This window comes from Ovis canadensis, chromosome 3 (genome assembly GCF_042477335.2).
Source record: "Ovis canadensis isolate MfBH-ARS-UI-01 breed Bighorn chromosome 3, ARS-UI_OviCan_v2, whole genome shotgun sequence".
In the NCBI taxonomy this organism is placed as follows: domain Eukaryota; kingdom Metazoa; phylum Chordata; class Mammalia; order Artiodactyla; family Bovidae; genus Ovis; species Ovis canadensis.
In genome coordinates, this window is record NC_091247.1 from 202326764 (window position 1) to 202345795 (window position 19032).

At 39.9% G+C, this 19032-nt stretch overlaps 1 long non-coding RNA gene across 4 annotated transcripts in view; it reads left to right on the plus strand.

Annotated features, from left to right (window-relative positions):
• The first annotated feature begins 1442 nt into the window (after positions 1 to 1442).
• Positions 1443 to 19032, plus strand: part of LOC138437756 (uncharacterized) — an 87874-nt gene continuing 70284 nt past the window's right edge. For 3 of the 4 annotated variants that reach the window (XR_011256138.1, XR_011256137.1, XR_011256136.1), the window contains exon 1: positions 1450 to 1610. This is a non-coding gene — a long non-coding RNA (uncharacterized lncRNA). Of the gene's footprint in view, positions 1611 to 19032 lie in introns of all 4 variants that reach the window. The other variant, XR_011256135.1, reaches the window with a different exon arrangement.

Below are 19032 nucleotides of genomic sequence, written 5' to 3' on the forward strand. Positions count from 1 at the left end.
AAGAGTCACAGGGACAAGACTCTTTTGTTAGGTTGACATCACATGGAGTGAGGGCCTAGCTGGAGACAGTCTGAGAATTCTTTAGGAACAATTTTAAAGCAAAAATAGTATCACCCTTCAACTTTGTTGAGCATGAAGGAAAGCTATAGTACTCATCTTAATCTTTTCTTATCTGCAAGTACTAAATAGATATGAAAAGTGTCAGTCTCCGTGAATTTACAGTCTAAAATCTACAGGATTTTTGAGTATCCTGAATTCAGAAACATTTGCATTGCTCTGTCACGCATGGATGACAGATACCTTAAAATATCAATCAATCACTTACTTTTACAGGGAGGCGAGGATTGGGTTTCTCCTCCAGTATACTACATGGGGGCAGGAAATTGTCAGTGACATCACCAGGTGCCCTCTTTACTACCGTGTGACCTGGCAAGATTCTTTTTTGACCATGAGTTTCTACCTGTAAAAAAAAAAAAAAATGAGAAAGTATGCATCTCACAGGATTGTTGTGAAGAGTAAATGAGACAACAGATGTGTGAGTCGTTACTCAAAGCACACCATTTTGGTGCTTTTCCATGCATTTATTTACTTTTAAAGTGCATAACTGAAAACGGAAATGCTATATATAACTTCACTTAGAAGAAGCTTTAATTAAACAGTCTACTTGTTCATGGATTTCCGTTCCCCATGTGCCCCATTGCTGCAGAGTCCAAACTTTCTTTTTCACATAAAAAAGAGACCTCCCAGCTATTAGGTTGAACAATATAAAATTGCTAATATTGAGCCCTTTTGACCTGTAAAAACCCGATGGCTTCATGTGATTCAGTCTAATAATTTTACTCAACTATAAAGTCCAGCTTAGATCCCAGCATCCAATTTGAGACTGGAGATGGAAATCATCTGAAACACAGCATCTTTTCCTGCCACATTACCTGTTCCATTTATTTGGACACTTCTTGTGTACTGTTTTGTATTGTTGGCAATACTTTCATATGAATGAGTCTTGCTTTCACAGCTGTTTTGTATATTCCTTGAAGGTGTTCACTGTCTATTCTCTATTGTGGGAAAATTTTTTAATGATGTTAATAATCATATTTCATAACTATTGACATGACTGCTCTGAGGATAAAAAATTTATCCTGTACTTTCTCCCAACATTTAACCTTTTCCTCAATGTGTCTCACATCCAAGAAGGAAAATTCTTTGGTTTGGAGGTGTCTTCTAGTGATAATATAGGTAATATAATGATAATGCTATCCCTGATACACAAAGATGACTCTTGCTGATCAGTACGAGTCTTAGACTGTTTTCCCACTAAAGGTCTTGGAGTCCTGTTAATCATTATGGTTTCCCCGTAGGTTCCACTTGGTTGGAGAGCTTGGAGAAGTAACATGTTAGCTAAGGTGATGAGGAGCCAAGTTAAATTAACTGGTCCACATGGGGACTGATCCCTTGTTCTTGGTATGAGTTATGTTGTACTTTAATCAACAACCCATTCCAATATTCTTGCCTGTAGAATTCCATGAATAGAGGAGCTTGCTGGATTACAGTCTATTGGGGTCACAAAGAGTCAGACACAACTGAAGCAACTGACACTTTAATCAATAAAGGTGAGTACCAAATAAAGCTTATTTTAGAAGTAAAAATGATGTATTTTTAGGGGGGATTCTAATCTCATATTTCCAGCAAGAACTAGGGAGGGAGAATTATGGTTGTTGTATGTCCCGTAGGGCAGGAGCTGGCAGAAAGATTCTCTTGCATGTAGAGCTGGGTTTGATAAAAGTGAGGAAGAAGGCTCAAAGCAAGAGCTGAGCTTCAAAGTTAAAGAAAAAGGTCTAAGTGAGTCACCAAAGTGAGGAGAAGGGCTTAAGCCAGGGCATTGTTGAAGTTTGAGGGGGTCAGTGAATCATACACCTTTCTACTCTGGGTTCAGTTTTACTAGGAAATATGATCTTGAACAGCGCCTGTGCTCAAGGTCTAAGTAGCTTCCTGCTCTTTCTTCCAATGAATCAGACTGGTTTGGCTTAGAGTGGACAGAGCAGCTGGGCACAAACCTTCTGGGCAACCCCTGCACTTCATGCCACCTGGGAACAGGCTGATTTATATGAGAGAACAAGAAGCACGGAGGAGGATCGGCCGCCTACCTTCCTAGAACACTTCCTCTCGCAACCTAAGCCACTAGTTATGTTGCTATTCTTCCTATGTGGAGAAGCTAGTGAGAGCTAGAGAGAAAGAAGTTTCTTCTTAAAATTCAGGCAATGTAATAGCTCCCAGTTTCAAGGCTGGCAAAAGTTTTCAAGTAGGAGGAGAAACTGCCTTCCCCTCCTCCTAACCCAGTAAGAATGAACTTGAAGGATTGAGGAGAGAGGTTAAATGTCAAACTGGCAAGCAGTCTGGACAAATGCCAGAGTGAGGGGCTCAGCTGAAGCCAGCACTTATGGGCCTCCTGAGGAATGAATATGGGTAGCTGGCCTCATCATAAGGGTCTGAGACAAAGCAGATGTCAGAAGTGGATTGAATTTTCACTTTGTTGTTTCAGTATCCCCTTATGGTTAATGTCTTTAGTTTTCTGCTTCTGACTGTGATGAAGTTATTACAAGGATAGCCTCATGCCACACACTGTAATGAAACTGGACAAGATGTATGTGGCAATGTTTTTTAGGCTTTGGACAGCAGGTTAATGCAAGACTGTAATCTCTGAAAGAGAGGACACTCACAAGATAAGCGCCATGCTTCACCTGAATGTCAACCTGGGAAACATTTCCCAGTCACAACAGAAGATGCTAAAGAGATAAAGATTAGAGTTCAAGATAGCATAGCAGGTAGAATATTTGGGTACTGGAGAGGAAAATGAGAACCTCAGAAATATGTATGGAAGTTCCCCATACCTACCTTGGCTGAGGACTGGGCTTCATATGTCCCAGCTGAGACTACTCAAGCTTACCAGAGAGCTCAGACTTGCGCCCGTGGGAGATGAGAGTGGAACAGAGATGCTGGAGGTTGAAATGTGCTGGGGACATTGGCGTTCTAGCTCAGTTATAGGGAAAAACCTATGAATAGTTAACATCTCATGAATATTTATTATAATAAAATCCAGCTAAGACATCAGAAAGACCACAAAGAACCACATCCTATAGTAAAGGAGGAGAAAAAGTTTGGAGGGTGAATTTTGCCAACTTAGAGAAGCTTGGAAAACACCTTGTGCTTTCTACCAATCCTTCCTAATGAAGCATAAACCCAGGCACACCAGGTTTTCATACAAGGTTCAAGATAATCACTAAGTAATTGAGCCACCTAAGAAAACAAGTCAACTCTTCAAGGGAAAGATAATAGAATTCAGAGTCTTCATAGTGATTTGTCCACAATATTGAGTGCAAGAAACCCTCCATTATTATAAATTAAAAAAAAATACCCAGGAAAATATGGTCCATAACCAGGAAAAAAATTTAATGAAAGCCAACTCCAAGATAACTCATGTATTGAATTTAAGGGACAAAGACTTTGAATTGACTATTATGAATATATTCAAAGAAAGAAGGGGAAATATTACCTTATTAAGGGCAGAGGGAAAATCTTACGAGAGAATTTTAAACTTTAAAGAAGAACCAAATGGATATTCTTGACCTGAAAATGAAATGTTCAGTGGAAAATTCATTGGGTGGTTTTAACAGCAGATTGGAGATGGAAGGAAAAAATTTATAGTCTTCAGAGTGAAAATTCACCCAGACCAGCCTTGGTCTAAATTTCCTCAGTGATCTCTGCTGAAAGATTTGGAATCATTTTGGAGGTAATTTACTCGTTTTTGTTTGTTGTACTCAGTCAATCTCTAGGGCCTGTTGATCTTGTCTTTAAAATACTTTTCATATAAGAAATTTTAATTCCTGTTTCTACTTCCCTAGTTCCAAGATGTCATTCTCTTGTGCCTAGAGTACTGCTGTAGCCAACATTCTGGTCTCTAATCCTTTTAGTCCAATTTTCACTCCATCTAGTCTTACTGCTTTAAACATTTATTCATTGAACAGATACTTATAAATCACCTAATCTGTTTCTGATATGCCTCTCTATTCTGTTTTGAAATCGTTAATAGTTCCGATTTTCCTTCAGTAGGAAGCTAAATTCTTTTGTCTAAATTTCAAGTCCTCTATATTCACTTCTTCATCCTCCATTAATTATTCCAGTCATATTTCTGCTTGTCATAAACACTGTAGTAGACTTATGGCCAGCCACTAATGGAATTCCAACCACTAATGGAGCCATTTAACTATGGGAATCCCCTGCCTTATGAAGCAGAACTACACCCCTGTTATGGAAACTGAAGATACCAGATAGTCACCTTTCCTGCCTCCCTTGTGGTGTCATCTGTCATGGCACGTAATCTAGGTTCTCTCTTTTGGACATACTTCTCCTAGACTCTGAATCATAAGATAGAGATACAGAGCAATGTGGCCCTCCCAGAATGCACTGTAATATGTGGTGGCAGTGGCAACACCCATCCAGTTTCCAGAGGCATCAGTGATGGTATCTGGAGTCAACAGTGCGTCCTAAGGTGTCTGTGTCCATTGGTGTCTACATTAGAATCTTCTAGGCTGGTCTTGCATTACATTTTTGGTCGTTGATTCTGGCTGCTTAACCAGTAAACCTAGTTCTATGTTTCTCCTGTGAGTTTTGTGATCTGTCTGAATCCTTAAATTAGTCAGAGTTGTTTTCTCATTGGATGTGGCTAAATTTTGACTGAACACATGCACACACATCCTACCCTAGACAGGTTAATCTTCTCATCCCAAGAGCATGCAGAACTCATCCTGGTCTGCGTGCTCGGCTGAGGTCATTTTAAACACTAGGAATTCCTCCATTTTTTATGTCTCTGTTTATTTATTTATTTGCTATTTTATTTATTTTTTAAAAATTTATTTAATTGGAGGCTAATTACTTTACAATATTACAGTGGTTTTGCCATACATTGACATGAATCAACCAATGGGTGTACATGTGTTCCCCATTCTGAACCCCCCTCCCACCTCCCTCCCAATCCCATCCCTCAGGGTCACCCCAGTGCTCTGGCCCTGAGCACCCTGTCTCATGCATTGAACCTAGACTGGTGATCTGTTTTATAAATCCTGCATGCCTCCAAGCTCCAGTGCTTTAAAGAGATCTTTTCCCTTGACTTTTCCTAAACCTGAATAATCACTGTCTTCTCTGTCATTCACATCTTAACCCTAGGTTACATACAATTTTATGTTCTTCATGAATTTTAAATATATAATAATTTTCATTGTTTATAAAAGAGACTACAGTACGTGCCCTATATGCTCATATCCCTCATCTTGCTTGGCACTCTGTTCAGAACATTATAGTCATTCACTGTGCCTTAAGAGGAGGATGAGTTTTATGAAAGATTTTGCTTTTAGTAGTATTTTGTAAGTACCAGTAATATCCAGGATAATGCTAAAACATGACAGCCTTTGTGTAGGAAGATGGCGCTGCTGACTGGTTGAAACCATCTGACATGAGTGCATTCAGCTTCTCACATTCCCATCACAATATTTCCCAAAGGCCCTGATCTTTCTTCTTCTTGCCTTAGAGGAAGAGGTGCGACTCTTTATACCTTGACCCACTTCCAACTCCTTTGAAATCTTATTCTGTTAATCTTTTCCCCATCCATATTCTTTCTTCCTTGGGACTGCTTCCCTGTACTAAAGCAACAACAAAAGGTCTCATAATCTAGTTCTCTTTTCTGTTAACCTTTCAAGTTGCTGAATCCTTTCCATCTTTTCATGACCAGATTTACTGACACAATGATCTTGCTGAATATGTCACTTTTTCCCATCCTATCACTTCTTGGCACCTCACAAAACAGATTTTTTTTTCCTCACCACTTGTGAAACTGCTTTCTTGAGGGTTCCCCCAAATCCTGCTCTGTCAGTCACTTAAAACCACAAAAATTAGCTTCTCAACGTGTGTTACACAGACAACCACTGCAATGTTGGGAGTGGCCTGGGGATGCTGCCCCATGGCAGCATCACTCTCAGATCCAGGCTGATGAAGTAGTCCATATCTGGAACATTGCAGGTTGCTTTGGCAAAGGAAAAGAGAATTCCACGGGGTTTTGTACTCGCAAATTACATTTTCTCACCTGGAAATGAGATACGGCGCTTGTGCTGAAACTCATTGGCCAGAACTAGTTACATGGCCCCATCTAATTAAAGGGGTCCATTGAGGAAGTACCAGCTCTCTGTGCTCAGAAGGAAGAAGAAAAGTGGAAATATGTTCAGTGAACTACCAGGTCTCCTCATTATCAGATAGATTTTTCTCTCTTCATTCTCCTTTATCTTCTGCGGCATTCGATATTATTGACTTACCCCTTCTTACAACTACAGATCTTTCTTGACTTATGAAGAGATTACCTCCCGATAAGTTCCTTGTAAATTGAAATGATCTTATGTTGAAGATGCTTTTTAATACTCTTAATCTACTGGGCATTATAATGTGGCCAGCCTACCTTAAATGTGCTCAGCACTTAACATTAGCCTACGGTTGGGCAGAATCATCTAACACAAAGCCCATTTGATAATCAAGTGTTGGATATTTCATGTAATTTATTGAATACTGTACTAGAAGTGAAAAGCAGATTGAGTGGGTACAGAAGGGTTATAAGTGTATTGAGTGTTTACCCTTGTAGTCATGTGACTAACCGGGAGCTATGGATTGCTGCCGCTGGCCAACAACAGGAGGGGTATCACTGCCTGTCGCTAGCCTGGGTAAAGATCAATATTGAAAATTCAAATACTGTCTTTACTGATACAAACTGCTTCTGCACCATCATAAAGTAGAAAACAAATCGTAAGTTGGGAGCATCTTTAAAGCCTATTTATGAATCCGGTTGAGTATTTAGCCAGTACTTCAAACTCACTGTATATAAACACAAATTCATCATCATTATTTACCTTTCTGACTCCTCCTGGCTCATTTTATCCCGTTTATTTCTAGTCTTTATTTCTGCTTATGGTACTACCATTACCCCATCGTTGGATTTTGAATCCTCATACATTTTTAATTTCCCTTCCTTCAATAATTTCTTCCATCTGATCCACTGCCAAATCCTGGCAATTTCCATTTTCCCAGTATTTTCTGAATCTGTTTCTGTTTGCACTGAGTCTTAGATGTAGCTACTGGGAAAGCCTCATTTTCTCTGCTTTTGTCCCGAGTCCCTGTCTCCATGGTTTGCCAAGCCACAATCGGTGTAGTCACTGAACTCTATTCAGGTTATTGCTGTATTAAAAATTTCTACTAATTCTCTGTTTCCTTTTTTTTTTTAAGGATTTTTTTTTGATGTGGACCATTTAAAAAAATCTGTATTGTATTTGTTACATTATTGCTTCTGTTTTATGTTTTCGGTATTCTGGCCGTAAGGCGTGTGGGATCTTAGCTCTCTGATGAGGAATCGAAGCTGCACCTCGTGCATTGGAAGGTGAAGTTTTAACTCTGGGCGCCAGGGAAGTTCTTACAAATTCTCTGTTTCTTAAAAGATAAAGTTTATTTATTTAGTATTCAAGGCCTTCTGTTATTTAGTTTTTACCTATTTTCTAGACTTCCCTCTCAATTTTTCCCATAAGCCCCAGACCAAAATTCCTTTTTTTCCACTAAGTCACTTTTGATCACACTAGCTGAATATGAACTCTCTGTTGTTTGTAAGACTATGGAGCTTTTAAAATTTCATGCTGTATTATAATGTAAGAATTAAAGATTTTAAAGTAAAAAAAAATGAAAAAAATAAAATAAAAAAATAAAGATAAAAAATAAAAAAATAAAAATTAATATAAAAAGTAGAAAAAAAAAGAAGTAATTAATAACTCCCCCCCGCCTCTGCTGCCAAAAAACGCATAGTCAACCACATTGCTTTTGCTCCGGGGAAGTCCCTGGGAGGGAAGGAAAAAAATTCCTACTTCAGAGGAGGTGCTTCCTGGGAAATTCATATATGTAATTAGAAACACACTGACGTTCTGGTCATCACAGAACTCTCAGGGCAAGGCAGCTAAGCTTGAACTTGGATGGGCTGTGTCTTTACACAGGTTACCTAAATAGCTGTGTGCTGGCTTTTCTTCCACAACTTTGATTCTTCTTGCTCCAGCAGGTATCACCAGCACTTCTACATAACCTGTAAAAGTCAATAAAACATGAAATACAAAAAAAAAAAAAAACCAAAAAAACAAACCTATTTTAGGGCTTCCCTGGTGGTTCAGATGGTAAAGAATCCACCTGCAATGCAGGAAACTTGGTTTGATTCCTGGGTTGGGAAGATACCCTGGAGAAGTGAATGGCTACTCACTCTTAAGAGTCTTCTTGCCTAGAGAATTCCATGGACAGAGGAGCCTGGTGGGCTGCAGTCCATGGGATTCAAGAGTTGGACACAACTAAGAAATTTAACACTTTCACTTTCGCTTTTCATTATGCCTATTAATTACTCCTTGCTTGTATTGTAGTTTCTTTTTTATATATCTCAGCCTTAATATTTAATTCTTTGTTGGACAGGACTGCTCCTGAAGTCAAATGGCAGATTGAAACTGCTCTGCTCACCTTAGTTTTCTTCCTATCTACCACTGACCTGACATATTACATTGCATGGAGCAGATGTGGGATATTAATTGCTGAGTGAATGACCCACTAATTTCCCTCCATTCTCTAAACAATGATGGTGACCTTCCTTGAGCTACCCACACTCTTTCTCTAAATATTCTCTTGAGCTCACTGGCATGTTTTTTTACATGGCTGACTGGGTTTAGAATTTTAATCTGCATCTGTGGAATGGTGGTTTTGTGTAAGTGAAGTTAATTGGCTCATGTGGAGATGAATCCACAGCCTTGGCCTCATTAGCACCTTGTTCTAATCAGTTGAGCTTTCTGGCCCAGTGCTATAAAATATCGACAAAAGACATAAATATAGGTAAGTTTTAACCGGGCTCATGCTTTTCCCTGTGTACTGTGGCAGGGGTGAAAATTAGTTGCCTGTGAAGCTTAGACAATTGGTTTAAATTGAATCGTGGAATTCAGTTTTGAATGAATGAATGAATGAATTTAATTGAGTCAGAATAGGCTAATTAAAAACGATGGAGCAGACTGAGCCTTTGAAATACATAAGAAAGACATTTTTGTGTGATGTTTTGCACTTTGCACACTTCAAAAATGCTAGACAACTACTCAGTGGGACTTGAAAATTTTTGAAGAAACTGCCTAAATGCCCCAAAGTGGTCTGGCACCAAAAGAAACTTCTCTAAAGCCCAAACTTGCGAGCTTTTTTTGGAGCAAAACTTGAAAGCAGCTGCAGGTTGGTCATGTTGACTTGGGCGGGGTGGGGGGTGGGGGCCCAGTCTTGAGCCACAGCTGTGAAGAGCGGCTTTGATGAGGGGCTTTGGAACAGTGTTAACATGGCATCGCTTTAAAGTTAACAGGCTCATGCTCTGGGCTAGGAAGGTACCTGATGGGGAGGGAGAACCGTGGCTGACTTGTCTATAATCTATTGCTTTGTCTAGTCATGGCAGACAGTCTAGGGCAGTCAAAGGGCCAGATCATAACTTACCTCCAAAAATCAGAGGATAGAAACTGACATGAGGGACCTGGCACCTGGTCTGAGTTAAAGGGATTTTAAAAAAGCCTACTGTTATTTATTTGCCTGCTGTGTATATTTCAAACTATTTCATTGTCTTGAAAGAGCTCATTAACTTACATCCTAAGTTGAAAGTTTAAATATTTATCATGGATACATTAGTTGGTTTGTTTATATGCCACCTCGTTACTGATTTAATATGGAGCTGGAAATACATGTCTAAATTTGACATAGTTGTAATTTTGCTCCAGGATAATAATTGCCAATTTTTTCCCCCGCACATACTTGAAATATTGAGAATTGATGTATTTGAAGTAATTGTGTTCTGAATGTGGTGCTCTGAGGGCATCATCACTGTCTCTGAAAGGTGAACTTGTATATATGAGGGCCCTCTGAACAGGTCTGAGAAGTTTGTGATATGAAAATGTTCATTATTCTCAGGCCTTGGGGAAAAAGGTCAGTCTAGGCCTTTGAGAGAAAACATCTGAAAGGGTTGGGGGTTGGGTAATCTCCATGAAATAAAAATAATTGGCAGAAAGTATTCTTGAAAAGAAGTTTTGGTGAATATTTTGAGACACAGCGAGGAAGATGAATGTCTGTCTTTGTTTCCTATGAGGAAGAGTTTAACTGAGAAGAGTTTGATAACCACACTGCCTCAAATATAATTTCCTTGTTCTTAGTTTATTTTTCCTGGTTATAAAAGTAATCAATGTTCATTGTAGAAAAATGAGAAGTTGCTAATCTAATTTCAAACAAAAGGCTGAAATAAGCTTAAGAGGAAAATGAAATCAGACAAAACTTAATAGCTTTTAATACTGTATCCTCTATATGAAGTGCATCAGAAGTATATTAGGAAGAAAGCTTATGTTGATCAAAATTTGACCACAACAGACCTTCTTTCCTGAAATCTCTACTGGCTGGTATTGATTCTGTTTCTAAACTGGGGATGACAGCCACAGGTAGGTGGGCTTGGGAACTAATTTGTGGACAGCAGCTTTCTGTCTGCATGTGATTCTGACAAGAACCTCTTCTTGCCTCCTTCAATGTCACTGGACTGTTCCAGGCAGAAACCAGCAGAACTCTGTTTTCACAGCAGAGCTCCCTGTTAAGAGACTGCGGAGTCATCCACTCTGTGAGCACTTCAGTATTCTCTCTCAAAAGGACCAAGCAGTCATTACATTCACAGCCGGGCCTATCGCTCTATGAGCACAAAACAGGATGCTTTTCTTCTGAGCTGTGCTGTTTGAGTCACCAATTTTATTTTAAAATCTACCCAGTGGACTAGATGCTACAAAGAAGACGCAAAGTGTTTTCTATCCAAGAAACATACATAAGTACCTAGCAACTGATGAACAAAATTTACTTTCATTGAACTATATGTATTTATATATACAGACACATACACACATATATATGTATATATAGTAGTAAGTCTTGTAAAGGACTAGGACAGGTGGAGGGTTTTATTTTTATTTTGATTGATTTATTTTTTATTGGAGTATAATTGCTTTCTAGTGTTGTATTAGTTTCCACTGTACAATAAAGTGAATCAGCTATATATATATACATATATTCCCTCCGTTTTGGATTTTCCTCCCACCTACACCCCATCTCACCTGTCTAGGTCATCACAGAGCACTAAGCTGAGCACCCTGTGATGCCCAGCAGCTTTTCGCTAGCTATATGATTTACACATGGTAGTATATATGTGTTAGCACTACTCTTCCAATTCGTCCCACCCTCCCCTTACCCCTCTACGCCCCATGTCTATTCTTTACATCCATGTCTCTATTCCTGCCCTGCAAATAGGTTCATCAGTACCATTTTTCTAGATGGTGGAGAGTTTTTAAATGCTGTGTATTTTGGACTGGTAGATATTTTGTTGAAGTCTTTCTCTCTGACACTTAATATAATTATGAGTTAATTGAAACAAACCATTTTCTGTCTAAAAGAGCTTGGAATAAAAGGCTTTACCAAACAGTAGTTTTCACTGAAAATAGTGAGGTCTTTGTCTTTCCTTTCCTTAGAACTCATTTCTCAATTGCAGTGAAACACTGCAATATACCTGTATTTGCAGTGAGGTGTTTTAGCTCAGTGTCAGAAGCGTAAGATAAAAAAGAGAATAGTTCTTTGGGTAATGAGTGCAAATGAACAAGTTTATTACCTAATGAATGTTTCTTAAGAGAATGTCAGAAGTGGATTGTTTCTGTGACTAATGGTAATTCATCTTTGAGGTGCTTTCAAGTAGTGAAACTATGACTTCTTTGTTTTGTGATCAAAATAAAACCAAAACTTGCAGGTGCAATAGGGTATGTCATTAGACTTTGCTTCTGAGCATTTTCTCTTCTCCTTAAGGTAGCTTTTATATTGAAAGTTTAGAATAAAACAGTCTTGTGATGAAGTAGGAGCGATTAATACGAGGAAAATGTTGGTTCCAGAGTTGTGCTATTAGCAAGACTTTCACATAGTGAGAAACTCTTAAACTGGAGCCTGGGTCCTGCTGTGGTCTAAATGTGATTAAAACTATCCCAGAATACACCTTAAGAGGCTGGGTCAGTTGTGGTTGATGATTTGCCTTCTTTTAAATAAATGTTGAGCAAATATCATTTGATCTGAAAACCATGACTGGTTAGATTCCCATCATATAGCCAGATTGTAATCAATTTCCGGCTCTTGTGTTAAGGAAGAAGCTTTGATATTTTTGTTTACCTGTGTAGCTGCTTCCTGTTTATGGAAGTCTATTTTTTTTTAAAGCCATAAATTCTATGTGGCTAAAATCTATTTGGGTGAAAAACAACATGTGTACATAATGAGTTATCTGTATGGCACAAACAAGATAATTGGTGTCAGATGATTAACCCCCAAATCGATTTTTATAAATGCAGTAACAGAGAGTAACTTTGGTCTGCTGAGCATAAACAGGCACACAAAACAACAAAGATTAAAAACAATTAAGTGTCTATAAAACAGAGAGCAAGCAGGTCCTGAGTGTAATAAGCTGCAGAGCAAAGGCTTACGACATAATTATCTGATGGTCATATTTGTCAAGTTTCTAGTGAGAAATATCTCACTCTAAAATAGCTTATACAGTTTGGCTGAAATGTATAGGAATTTCAGAAATGGTTCAATTCAGCTCAGTTCAATTGCTCAGTCATATCTGATTCTTTGTGACCCCATGGACTGCAGCACGCCAGGCTTTCCTGTCCATCACCAACTCCCAGAGCTTACTCAAACTCATGTCTGTTGAGTTGGTGATGCCATCCAACCACCTCATCCTTTGTCGTCCCCTTCTCCTTTTGCCTTCAGTCTTTCCCAGCATCAGGGTCTTTTCCAATGAGTCAGTTCTTCACATCAGGTGGCCAAAGTATTGGAGCTTCAGCTTTAGCATCAGTTCTTCCAATGAATATTCAGGACTGATTTCCTTTAGGTTAGACTGGTTGGATCTTCTTGCAGTCCAAGGGACTCTCAAAGAGTCTTATCCAGCACCACAGTTCAAAAGCATCAATTCTTCAGCATTCAGCTTTCTTTATAGTCCAATTCTCACATCCATACATGACTACTGGAAAAACTATAGCTTTGACTAGACAGACCTTTGTTGGCAAAGTAATGTCTCTGCTTTATAATATGCTGTCTAGGTTGGTCATAGCTTTTCTTCCAAGGAGGAAGCGTCTTTTGATTTCATGGCTGCAGTCACCATCTGCAGTGATTTTGGAGCCCCCCCAAATAAAGTCTCTCACTGTTTGCATTGTTTGCCCATCTATTTGCCATGAAATGATGGGACCAGATGCCATGATCTGTGTTTTCTGAATGTTGAGTTTTAAGCCAACTTTTTCACTCACCTTTCACTTTCAACAAAGACTCTTTAGTTTTTCTTCGCTTTCTGCCAGAAGGGTGGTGTCATCTGCATATCTGAGTTTATTGATATTTCTCCCGGCAATCTTGATTCCAGCTTGTGCTTCGTCCAGCCCAGTGTTTCTCATGATGTACTCTGCATATAAGTTAAATAAGCAGGGTGTCAGTATACAGCCTTGACATACTCCTTTTCCTATTTGGAACCAGTCTGTTGTTCCATGTCCAGTTCTAACTGTTGCTTCTTGACCTGTGTATAGATTTCTCAGAAGGCAGGTAAGGTGGTCTGGTATTCCCATCTCCTTAAGAATTTTCCACAGTTTGTTTGATCCACATAGTTGAAAGCTTTGGCGCAGTCAATAAAGCAGAAAAGGTGATACTATACAATTAGCTCATTGTCCGTCCTGGTGATAAACTCTTCAAAATGGTCCTACGAGGTCTGCTCTGCTAGGATGAGGTTTTAAACTATTCTGCACAACCAAAAAGGCTCTGCATGACTTGGCCTCTGCCTTTTGATTCTGGCTTCGTTTTTCCAAGAGGCTTCCCCTAAGCTTTGTTTCTTGGTCTAGGTAAGTCCTACATTTTGCTTAAGAATCATTTTGGGAACCTACTTCGCTGGGAAACTTCTCTTGTCTTTTTTTGCCAACATGGCACCATTCAGCCATAGTGGTTATTACTGAAATTTCTATGTAGTAGGTACGTTACGTTGGGGTCATAAACTGCTTATTTATTCCTCCCAAAGTGTGCATGTCAGCTAGAGAGTTAAAGTTACAACTGTATACTCATAGTTTTCTGGTATTTTATTCTCAGAAGAAAGATATTTGAGAGAGGGTAAGTGGAAGCAACATCTCAGAAGCAGGCTTGTTGCCTGGGTAGCCCAAAGAAGGAGATTTTGGGGGAAGAATAAAGACAAACTGACCTTCATTTTAGAGTTTCTTTCAGAGTGGTATTTTAGACACTTTGTTGATCCAGCTTTTTCCCTTAGTAATATCAACAGCATTTAATGAAAACTTGACTAGGTGGTGAAAAACTGCTATATTATGGTGTTTTTCCCCTAGGTACAGAGCATTTAACTTTGTGATCTCATTTTTTTCCTTTCAATTCTTTGGAGAATTCATAGATTTCCGTAGCTCTTTTTAATGTTAAGTCATTTTTCTAATACCGTAGAATTCTTCTTAAACCCGCTTGAGTATGGTGGCTTGCACTGTACCTGTTTGACCATTACAAACTCATGTAGGAAAAGGCCTCTGGTTTATTGCTTGAATATTCAGTTAGTTCATGAGATAATATACGTCCATATCTTTCTCATCTGCATTTAGCTATTTAGCTGTAGCCTTGGCAGCATCAATAAATGAAACACTGATTTCCCCCTCCCCCATATTTTGGAAGGAGTTGGAGGTTGAAGGAGGGAGGAAGCAAGTGAAATTTTGGCACAGGTTCAATCAGTGAAGTCTTTCAGGGAGCGCGTCTTTTCCTATATGCTTGTAAGGCTTCTCGTATAATGTCCTAGTACTCCCTCTGAGAGGGGAGGAAAGGGATGATTTGAAATTCTGTTAAATTCTGCATGGAAGCTAGTGGAAAGGGCCAAAAAGAAAAGATGCAGACTTCTTTTCTTTATGGTCTTTAACACTATAAAAAAATGACAACAATATAATATACTGTGTTTACAGGGCTGGTTTTTTACAAAGCACTTTCTTTGTCTCACCTTATCTCATCTGACAGGAAAGAGACATCAGGTCTAAAAGTAAATCTCTCAAAATGTTTATTTGTTTTTCATAAGAATTTAAAAACTATTATATAGCTTGCCTCCCTGATGGTTCTGCAGATAAAGAATCTGCCTGCTAAGGCAGGAGATGCAGGAGATGCTGGTTCCTGGGTCAGGAAGATCCCTTGGGGGAGGAAATGACAACCCATTCCAGTATTCTTTCCTGGGAAATCCCATGGACAGAGGAGCCTGGCGGGCTACAGTCAAAGGGTCATGAAGAATCAGGCATGACGAGCAACTGAGCATATAGTTTGCAGTTATGAGAAAACATAGGTCACTTGTCCCGAAGTATGCATTCACTGGAAATAAGAAATATCCCCCTGACAGTTTTTTCCTTTTTTTTTTTTCTGTCTTCAAAGAACTTAAAATTCTAACAAATAATGACTTTTATTCAAAGACTATTTTAGAAAGAAACTGAAGCAGTTGCTTTGTAGGGAAATTTGTAGGAAAGATCAGCCACATAGGATTGGATCCCTAGGTTGTAGGATGCCCTGGAGGAGGGCATAGCAACCCACAACAGTATTCTTGCCTGGAGAATCCCGTGGAGAGAAGAACCTGGTAGGCTGTTTAGTCTATAGGATCATAAGAGTTGGACACAACTGAAGCGACTTAGCACACACACACGCACATAGTGGGAACTAGACATCTTACTTTACTTCATTTATTCATTAGGTGCCTGTGAAGGAACTAGTGCTTACTAAGCACTGTGTCACTAAGGCTGGAGACCCAGTTTTTGCTGTTAGGGATCTTAGAAGCTAACATGGAGAAATCAACAGACTTCTGTGATGATGTTACTTTGAAATGTTTCATTACTGTTCTTTGCTGTGCGTTATCAGGAGAAATTGTGAAAAACCTTTAAATGGGCAAATATTGTGTGTCTGCTTGCTACAAAATGTGCTGCTATCTTCACATAGTCAATTTATTTAGAATTTGACAGTTTGCTCTTTAGAACTTCAGAATTTTCCATCCATCCATCCATTTAATTAGCAAATATTTATTCAGTACCTTCCATGTACTACATAATGTTCTGGGTCCTGATGATACAAGTAGTGAATAAAATTGAAAAATCCCTGCTCCAGTGGTGCTCACATTCTGGTGACTAAGTCCTTAAAAAATGTGCATACCTAAAATATATAAGATATTAGATAATGATGTATGTAAGGAGAAAAAAAACTTACAAGGAATGAGGTTAGGAAGTGTGTGTGTGTGTGTGTGTGTGTGTGTGTAGGTGGAGAGTGGTGGTTGAGAAGTTTTGATAATATGACTAAACAAAGCCTCACCTAGAAGGTGATGTTGAATTCCCTTTAGGTTTTAGAGTCCTTCTGGTCCTCCCTCCTCTATTTGTCACTTCTGCACATGACACATATTCCTTTGGAGATAGTTCTTCTGTGGGTACCCATTTCATTAAATATGGGCTCAGCTCAGAGTTCTGCAGGAAATGACTTTCACATCTTTTAGAAAGATTTTGCTGTTTCATAATTCTTGTTGCATGTTGAAATGTTGTTTTGACACCTTGGAAAGGGTACTAGTCATCTCTTAATAAAACCAGATCACTGTAGCTGGACCTCAACCTCAACTTTTTTTTTTTTCTTGAGCTAAAAAAACGCTGCCAAACTCAAAGGCTCAGAGCTTTCTAGGGGCAATTTGAATTCAGCTTTTAGGGTAAACTCTTCTTTTGTTTTAAGAAAATGTCTTGACTAAGGCTTTTAGATATGCAAATGAAAGGCTTCTTTCAAGAACCTTTCTTTTTTCTGCCCCCACTCCAGTACTCTTGCCTGGAAAATCCCATGGACACAGGAGCCTGGTAGGCTGCAGTCCATGGGGTCGCTAAGAGTTGGACACGATTGAGCGACTTCACTTTGACTTTTCACTTTCATGCATTGGAGAAGGAAATGGCAACCCACTCCAGTATTCTTGCCTGGAGAATCCCAGGGATGGGGGAGCCTGGTGGGCTGCTGTCTATGGGGTCGCACAGAGTCGGACACGACTGAAGCGACTTAGCAGCAGCAGAAGCAGAGTTGGGGAAGGTCTGAAGGTGGTGCAGTTAACTGGAAGCAGATGTTTCAGAGGGAGGTGCTGAGAGTTCTGTGTAGTCATAAAAGTCAAGAGTATCCTTTATGTTTTCTTTGGAGAATTTTTTCTTCCCTCTACATATAGACCCTCTGCTGCTGCTACTGCTGCTAAGTCGCTTCAGTCGTGTCCGACTCTGTGCGACCCCAGAGACGGCAGCCCACACTAGGCTCCCCTGTCCCTGGGATTCTCCAGGCAGAACACTGGAGTGGGTTGCCATTTCCTTTTCCAATGCATGCAAGTGAAAAGTGAAAGTGAAGTCGCTCAGTCGTGTCCAACCCTCAGCGACCCCATGGACTGCAGCCTTCCAGGCTTCTCCGTCCATGGGATTTTCCAGGCAAGAGTACTGGAGTGGGGTGCCATTGCCTTCTCTGATAGACCCTCTAGTCTCTGAAAATTATTGTTTTTTCTTGTGAGGACTGAGTATATATTATTACTCATGGCTTTGTCTAAGCACTTGCTAAAGATTGTGTGCTAAGTTGCTTCAGTTGTGTCTGACTCTTTGTGACCCTATGAACTGTAGCCCTCCAGGCCCCTCTGTCCATGGGATTCTCCAGGTAAGAATACTGGAGTGTGTTGTTATACCCTCCTCCAGGGAATCTTCCTGAGCCAGAGACTGACCCATGTATCTTGTTTCTCTTGCATTGGCAGGCAGGTTCTTTTACCACTAGCGCCACCTGCCAAAGATTAAAGGAGAGATATTATTACAGGAAAAAGGATGCAAATAGACACCACAAACTTGGGGGAGGGGTACCTTAAAAATGAATTGACTGAAGTTGTTGAAGCTTACTATTCTGGATTGCTCCATTGAAGCCCCACAAAGGATGTTTTCAAAAAATTGAACAGCTGTAGCACTTCCCTGGTGACTCAGTGGTAAAGAATCCACCTGTCAATGCAGGAGACACGGGTTCCATCCCTGATCTGGGAAGATCCCACCCACATGCCTCGGAGCAACCAGCCCATGCACCACAACTATTGAGCCTGTGCTCTGGAGCCTGGAAACCGCAACTGCTGACGCATGTGCACCCTAGAGCCCGTGTTCTGAAACAAGAGAAGCCACCACAATGAAAAGCCTGCACACCACGACTAGAGTAGGCCTCCACCCCCTCGCCGAAGTTAGAGAAAAGCTGGTATAGCAACAAGGGCCCAGCACAGTCAAAACTTAATAACATAAATTTAAAAATACATATTGAACAGCTTTAGACTTTAGAAACTATGCAATTATTGAGTTGCCGTGGATTGTTGTGTTACAACTCTTAGGCTAAGAATAACCCCCAGTGGGTTGAAAATGGTATGTTTGTGTGTGTTGTGTGTGTGCTTGGTTGTATCTGACTCTTTGTGGTCCCATGGACTATAGCCCACCAGGCTTCTCTGCCCCATAGAATTTTCCAGGCAAGAATGCTGGAGTGGGGTGCCGTTCCCTTCTCCAGGGGTTCTTCTTGACCCAGGGATTGAACCTGCATCTCTTAATGTCTACCTGCTTGAGGCGTAAGTAGGTAGGTAGATTCTTTAAAACTAGCACCACTTGGGAAGCCCTGGAGATGGTATATCCTTTGTAATTTAATTGGAAGAGGCCAATTCTAGGGCAGAGAAATAAAAATTCTTGGAGGTAAATTTTAGATTCTTCTCTCTGAGTCAAGTAACAGTTTTGCTTGGACTGTCGGTTATCGGCAGAGTTCTTAAACCTCCCCCGTGGTGGAAGGGGTGAACTGACATCTGTTACCTGGAGAAATCATGGAGACTAGGCA